Source organism: Panthera pardus, unplaced genomic scaffold (genome assembly GCF_024362965.1).
Source record: "Panthera pardus isolate Hobbes unplaced genomic scaffold, ASM2436296v1 HiC_scaffold_25, whole genome shotgun sequence".
In the NCBI taxonomy this organism is placed as follows: Eukaryota; Metazoa; Chordata; class Mammalia; order Carnivora; family Felidae; genus Panthera; species Panthera pardus.
The window spans coordinates 19,593,902-19,602,306 of record NW_026526821.1 but is presented as its reverse complement, the minus strand read 5'-3'; positions in this window follow the sequence as shown (position 1 = coordinate 19,602,306).

The window sequence follows — 8,405 nt, the reverse complement described above, 5'->3', positions numbered from 1 at the left end:
TGCTATCACCTGAGTCTGGGAAGAGAATTGACCACGGCTCTGTTCCTTCTCCCTCACGGGCCTCTGACATTGTCTGAGTGTTGGAAGGACTTCAAACCTATGCTCCCTCCTCATTGGCTGAGTTCAAGGGCTTCTCTCTGGGCTATTCTATGAACCCCAAGGCAGCAGTACAGACAGCTGGAAATCAGGCAACTTCTTGAGTCCTTTGCTCTTCAGAGGACAGGCCCCAGGCACCCCCTCCACCATAATGGATGCCAAAGAAAAAAGGAAAGTTGGAAACACCCATGGGAGACCCAACTTCATAGAGAGTAATACTCTCCTAGAGAAATAGGAAGTTTGAATGAATCCAGAGGTTGTGCATCCCTGGAGGAAAGCAACAACAAGGTCACCACCCACAAAAAGATGGAGGGGCGCCTGGGTGGCTCAGTTGGTCAAGTGTCTGACTTCGGCTCAGGTCATGATCTCACAGTTCGTGAGTTCGAGCCCCACGTCAGGCTCTGTGCTGACAGCTCAGAGCCTGGAGCCTGCTTCAGATTCTGTGTCTCCCTCTCTCTCTGCCCCTCCCCTGCTCATGCTATCTCTTTCTCTCTTTCAGGAATAAATAAACATTAAAAAAATAAATAAATAAAAAGATGGCAACAGCCCTCCCTTATTTCCTGCCGGTGTCCTGCCTCTACCAACCGTGTCTGCTTTTCCAGGGTCTCTCCTCCTACCTCCTGAGAACCTGCTCATGCCCTTGAGGAAGAGAACAGAAGGGAAGCTTGAGGTTGCCCCTTGGTGTCACCCAGGTTGCCAAACTTTCAGGCGGGACCAGATGGGGCCCAGAGTCCCCTGTGTCTGTGCGCTGTCCAACCATGAGGTCTGCAGTCCAAATCTGTCCTCACCCCTGGGTGGCCAGGCGCCCCACGGGCATCACTTCACCTCCCAAAGCCACGGCTTCTTTCAAATTTGGATTTCAGTGGCTTGCGCGGGGGATTTCATGAGATGGTGCGTGCGAGACACCAGGCCGATAGGAAGGCGTCAGTAATTGTTAGGCATTGATTATTCTCGCTGTTTAAAACCCCAGCGTGCTTCGTTTGAGAGACTGCAGCGAACCACGCTGCGTTCCCTTGGGTTCATCCCCACAGCGCCCTGGCCCTCCCTTCGTCGACGCCTCCACGTCCGCCATCTCTGCTCAATGTCTGTCCGTCCTCAAGGCCTGTGAATTCTAGGTGTGGATCACGGACCACACTTCTCTTGTTGCCCGGAATCCTATTCCTTGCTCACAAGGTGTCTTCGACCTAATTCGCTCACATTCCAGCCATTGTCACGGAAGCTTCTCTTGTCTGTGGTTTGTGCCCGTTTCCACATTAACCTCCACCCCCCACCCCCACCTGTCTCTCTGCCAGTTTTGAATCTGAAGAAGCCTCTTCTCTTCCGGAGCGGGCGCGTTGAAGCCTCCACTGACCTGCATCAACAGGTTACCTGCATGAATAAACAGAGACCCTCTTGGGCCTTTTCTCCTCAGACCCGCAGGTGGACGCTGGAAGAAGGAGCAGGGCCAGGCTCAGGTGAACCGCTCTGGAAGCTTGGAAGTCGCCTCCCTTGGAGGAGACTCGAGCATGGCGATGGGCTCTGCGTAACGTTGGCAAACGCAAGACGGGGAGAAAGGGGGAGAGGAGAACGCCGGGCACTCTGACAGACGTGACAGCCAGGTGTTATTATCCCCCATTTTACAGATGAAGAAACTGAGACTCAGGAAGTTGAAGTCACTTGCCCAGGGCAGTTACACCTCCCTGGACACTGACTGGGATGCAGTCGAAAGGGAGCGTCCGGGTAGGCGGGCAGCTGAGCTCGCTAACACGCACCCCTACCTCTCCACCCTGGCCCCCGCCCCAGAAGGTACCGGATGGCATCCGTAAACCCAGAGAATGTAGTGTCATCCAGTTCAGCCCAGTGATGTCAGATGCCAGATTGAGCAGCTCAGGAGTCCCTCCACCCTTGAACTAAACCCTGTTCATTCTGGACACACGGTTCTGGCAGCTTTGTGATGACAGATGGGGGGAGAACAGGGGCCCATCCTACCCTGTGATCCCAGAAGGGAATATGAGGATTCAGACACACCGGCAGCCCCTCTTGACCACCCCACACTGGTTTCACCTGCATCGATGGAGACAGTTGGCGGTGGGGGGGGGGTGGGGCGGTCTGAGAGTGTCCTGGGAGCTCCACACGGGGACCAGCTAGAGGCCAAACACAGGCTCACAACTGGATCTCTGCTGTCCTGAGCATTCCTGGCTACTTTCCACCCCCACCCCCTACATCTCCCTTCTGTTTCTTCTTTCCCTCTCCACAGTTCTCTCCCTCTTCCATCCCAGGGGAATCAACACCCAGTTGGAAAATATATATATCGCAGACTGTTTAGTATATGCCCGTCACAAGGTATTGACCTGACTGCCATATCTGAACCACAAAGATGTTTTAGTTGTGCCACATAGAATGTTTCAGAAAATTTTCATGTAAAAATCCAGTTTTCTGCCTTCTCATGAATAATGGAAAACTGGAAGTTCTGAATGAATAAACCTCTCATGTGGCAACAGTTGGCTAAAGTTGAAAAACATCTGCCCCTTTGGGTCAGGATATTTTCCCCATAGCATTGTTTCCGTTGTTTCCCGCTTCACTCATTTAGCTACCTGGCCTCTGTATATGCTTGCGTTTAATACTTTGTCATCTTTGCTTAATTAATTAATTTTTTAAGGGGGGCGGGGGTGAGAGAATCCTAAGCAGACTCCATGCTCAGCGTGGAGCCCAAAGCGGGACTTGATCTCATGACCCTGAGATCATGACTTGAGCTGAAATCAAGAGTCAGAGGCTTAACCGGCCCAACCACCCTAGCATCCCAAATTTGTTGTGTTCTTAATTCCCAGAATCCCAGTATTCAGAAAAGAAGAGAAAACCCGAGGCACCGAGAGCTTTACAACTTGCCGAGGTCACTGATGGGTAGCATCCCCAGGTCTCCCTGGTAACTGCCCCTCAGCAACTCCCACGGGAGAAGGGAGAAAAGAAAGCCTCAACTCACCTTGTTCTCTAACCTTCCACAGCCCTCTACCGCCGAGCCTAGAGGCCAGGAGTTCCAGAAGACCCAGGATGACGTCGGTGAAAGGCGGACTCCGGTGCGTGGGTACTTGGCCCTCACTACAAACACGGTCTCCTCCCCTGCCGGTGGCTTGTGGGGGTGGAGTCACCATCAGGGCGGGTGAGGACGGCTCTCAGGGCTATGCTGTCCTTACATGCCCTCTCAGAGCCAGGTCTCCCAGGCGTTGGAGCCCCTGCACCATAGCAGGGACTCTTGTACCTGAGATGTACTCACAGTCCCACCCTCAAGGGTGAGTCCCAGTGCTGGAGAACACACACACACACACACACACACACACACACACACAAATTTATACATATACATATATACACACACATACACACACCCAAGCACACACACATAAAACACACATGCACACTTACGTGCACATATACATGCATGCAGACACAACAAACGTATACACACAAACACGTACACATGTACACACACAAAATTCTGACAAAGAAGGGAGGTGAGCAGTAAGAGGGTGGAAGGAGGGAAGCGAGGGAGGGGAGAGAGGAAGGAAGGGAGGGAGGGAGGAAGAGAGAAAGGAAAAACTTTTTAAATTAGTGTATAGTGAGTATTACTTTTTAAATTAGTGTATAGTGAGTATTTACTCTGTGCCAGGCAATGTACTGTGTTTTCCATGCTTTATGTTATTCACTCCTCTCAACGTCCTTTGGAAGTGGGTATATTTTTCTTTCCTCTTTTCAGAGGAGAAAGCAGAAGTTTAGGGAGCTTGGACAAGCAGCCCCAGATCACACAGCCAAGATGGTTTGCTCTTGAGCTGAGGTGGGAACTGGTGCCTCTGAGAGTGTATTCATCGTTGCAAAGTCTCCTAAAGAGCCAGACTCTGTGCTAGGCCTCAGGAATATAGAAGTGGGGATCATTCCTAGCACCTACCCTCATGGGGTTCCAGTTTGGGGAAGGGGACAAATCATCATGCAAATATCACACAAATGCAAATATCAAATGCCCGCAAGGTTGCAAATGTGATAGGCGCCATAAATTAGAGCAGCATGCGTGGAGGGGCCCTCACTTAAACTTAGGGGTGAAAAAGGGCCTCCCTGTGGGAGCACTGGGACCCCAGCCTAATCTCCCCACTTCTGGTTAAACACCTCATCATCACCTGCCTGGGAGGGAGCTCCTTTAAAACTCAAATCAGGAAGACGGTTTCAGTAGCAGTTTTAGAGATGATCTACTTCAACCTCCAAAAGGCTTAGGAATCCAACTGCTAGTCTTGCTCTAAAGAAAGCCCATTTGGGGGCTTCCTGGGCCCATTCTGGGGGTCCTCGCCCCTGAAGCCCACCCCCGGGAGCTGCACAAGGATACAGCCAGCAAAGACAGGCCCACTTGAGTGTTCCAGGGCTCCTTAGGCTGTGCAGGACTGGTGTTCAACAGCGACACCATGTGGACAGGACCAAAATGAAATTCCACAGAGCCGGGCAGAGCTTCTAGTTCTCTCACCTGACATCAGGAAACAGAGCGGGCCCCCCTCCTGACTGAACAAGACCCCAGTTGACCCTTGCAAATGGGGGGATTCATGCTAAAAATGTAAAGGGAGACCCAAGTGATTGATGGGAAAAAATGAAGTAGCAGTGTTGTCCCTCAAGCTGTTCAAATGGCCCCTATTGGCTTCAAATGAGTTTCCAGAATGTTCTCTGGGGCTTCCCAAACACAATTTGCATCCTTATTTACCCTCTAGAGGTGGAGCATCCACACATAGCTAACCTGTTTCCCCAGAGGGCTGCTCACAAAAGTTCTCACCTGCATAATGGGGACAAAATAGGTTTGGATGAGATAAATCTGGATTTTGAACACCAGATCCAGTACCTACTAGGTGATAACTGTAGCACTTCCCTCAGTCCCTACCAGAATCTGTTTTCTTAAAAATAGTGTCTTCTTCACAGGCTGTGGAAGGTGTATTAGTTTCCTACAGGTTATTTGTCATAATGAATAAACTGGGAGACTTAAAACAACAGAAATTTATTCTCTTGCAGTTCTGGAGGCCAGGAGCCCAAAATCAAGATGTTGGGAGGTCCATTTCCCCTTTTACAGCTCGAGAGAGGGGTCCTTCCTTGCCTCTTCCAGTTTCTGGTGGCCGCTGTCATTCCTTGGCCACCTTTAGCTCTGAGGTGCATCGGAGGGCTAACAGGACGGCATATGTAGACAAGGCATGCCACAAACACACAGCTAACTTTATTTGCATCTGAATTTGGGTGTACTGTGCCCAGTTCTGAAGTCCTTTGCTTCATTCACCAGGCGGTCAACAGTAATTTTGTCAGTATAAAAATGGTCACATCACTCTCCTGCTTACAGTCCTCTGTGGCTCCCCAGTGCCCTTAAGAAAAAGTACATCTTGTGAACACCCTGTAAACACTCATTACCTGGCCCAACCTAATCTCCTACTCTTTCAGTTACCTCTGATCCTTCCATACTGACCCAGTCAACAGTCCGTGAGAACTCCACACATATTCACACTTTCAAATCATGCCTTATTTTGTATCTGTCTCTAACCCTCCACTCAACCCTCTTCTTCACCAGAGAAGCCTTTTTTTTTTTCATTGTTCAGCACTCATCTTGTATCCTGTCCTCTGTGAGGATTTCCCAGAGACCCCAGGACAGAGTTGAGCCTCCCATCTAGGGGTTCCTACAAAGCTCTGTATCCGACAGGAACATGGCCTGCCCACATCCCATTGTCATTTCCACTGCCTCTGTGTCCCCTGCCGGGCTGTGAGCTCCTTGAGGACAGGGACTGGGTTTTATTCACTCTGATCTCCAGGTCCAGCCCAACAGGCCATGGACCCCAATCAACCACTTACTGAAATGGACATGAGATCAGAAGAGGTTCTGAGGACTCTCAGATCCCCCAGGGGTGGACAAAGGAACCACCAAGTTCCCTCTGATGTCTGTGACACCACTTAGAACAGTAATGAGAACCAAATCTGAATGACTTTGGATACCTGGGTTCTCCCTCCTGCATGTTCCAAACCTCTTAATCTACCAAAGTTTCCATTTCTTCGTTTGTCAAAGTAACGCGTGCTTCTGAGCAGGTTTAGAAATGTCACCTGTTTTCACCCTCACAATGACCCAGGTACACAAACACTTCGTCTTCATTTCACAGAGGAGGAAAGTGAGATCCAGAGACGTTAAGTAACTTTCCCACTTTCCCATAGCTAGTAGGCAGCAGACCTGGGATTCAGACCTATGTTCCTGAACCCAGAGACTCTACTTATTCATTCAATGTTTCATCCAAAAAACTCTTTACTGAGCACCTACTGTATACCAGGCACACGTCTAGATGCTTGGGCTACAGCGGTGACCAAAATGAGCAAACATCTCCACATTCACGACACACATTTTTCCTCTGTCACGCTGGCACTCTAAAACTGGTGACACCAGTGAGACGGACAACAAGACTGCAGGGAGCCCAGCCACCCCAAGGACACACACCAGCCTCAGAAGGAAGGCAGCAAGACTCACTGGCCAAGGCCAACCCATAGGCAGAGCTGGAGCCTGACAAGGACCGTGTCCTGCCTGCTGGGAAGGGCAGGGTGAAGTTGTTCAGCACCTGTGGCCAGGCTGGGCCAGGACAGGGAGGGAGAGGCAACCTGGAAACGGCAGGTCACAAATCTGTCCTCCCGCCACCTGGAGCCCCCTCCCCACCCTGTTCTCAGCCAAGCACAGAAGCAATCGCTCAAGTTTACGAGGTGCCGCGTGCGAGTTGCAGACCTACCATCATCCGTAATGGGTTGTTGTTTTTATTTTCCATTTATAGGGGAGCCTGAGTTACTACCTGTGGTCACCGTGGCCATTAAACTGCTCCAGGGGCTGAGATTTACATATCGGCCACGTGACCTGCAACAAGCTTAGCGGGAGAAAAAAAAGGGGGGGGGGCGTTTACAGTCTAATTAGAGCTGGTGATTGATCCACAGGGCTGGCGGAGACCAGCCTCATCAACCCCAAAAAACCCAGAAAGCCCCCACCCACGATGCATTCCCAGGTGATAAGCAGAGTGGATCCTGGGTCCCGTGCGCTGGAAGGAAGGCCCACAGATAAGAAAAAGGGCTCCGAACCAGTGGGCCCCTTTTCCCCCCTGGAGTGGCCCGGGAGTGCTGGAAAGAGGGTGGGGAGGAAGCAGGGTGGGAGGGCCTTCACTCCTCTCCACCACTGTGTCCAATTAATGCAGTAATTAAGTCTATTACCTGCACAAAGGTTGCTGACAACCAGTTAATAACACGCTGCACCCTCCACTGCTTTCATCCCAAGATCTCCAAACACGTTATAAATAATTAAATGCTATTATTTAGTGATTTGTGTAATCAAAGAACTTTACAGCCATCTTTTTTTTTTCTTTCACTGCACACAGCTCAGCACCATGACCCTCGATGAGGAAACTGAGGCACAGAGAGAGGCCAGGGGAGTTGGCTTAGGTCACGTGACACCTCGCCATGGCTCTTGGTGCCCACCCACGTCCCTCCTTCCCTACCGACCAGCCTTCAGCCTGACGGCTCTCCCGGGCACAGTGATGCAAGTGTTCCCCGCTGAAGCCATCTGCATTCCCGCTGGGGCAGGTGGAGGGACCCCACAGAACAAACCAGATACCTCTTGCCCTGGCCTCTGCCTTGACCCCCTTTTGCCGTTTGAACCCTCCGTATTGAACCAAGTCACTAAATTGTGCCCCTTTTTCATATGGTTTACCAGAGGGGCAGGTTTTGACCTTTACAAACAAAGTCCAAGTTTCCGCTGAGTGTCCAAAGCCATCTGTGGTCACTTAGATGCCGCCTTCTGAAAGCTATCTTCTATGTCTTATGACTATCACGCGTGAGGAGCAAAATTCGCACACGTGCGGGACCTTCCATCTAAAGCAACATTTCATTATCATATGCCGATGGGGCTGTAGAACTCAAGCCGGGACCCACTCAGGCCAAGGGCTGTGGGAAGCTGACAGCATAAGCCTAGACCGTGGTAGCCCCCCTGCCCGACCTGGTCCAAGGCCCAGGGTAGAGTTAAGTAATTAACCCTCCCACAGCGTGTCTTGGATGGACCTCCTCCGGGATGCGAGTATTATAGATCATTTTGATTACTCACCTGTCTCCTCCATCAGCCTGAACTTCTTATCTCAGGATCTTTCCTACAGTTTCCTAATACTCTGAACAATGCTGTGTGGTAAATATGATTATCCTAATTTTACAGACGTGGAAACTGAAGCTCCTGATTTACCCAAAACCTCATAGATCGTTGATGCCTTAATCATGATGAGACTCGGTTTCTTCAGCCCTAAGTTTGCTGT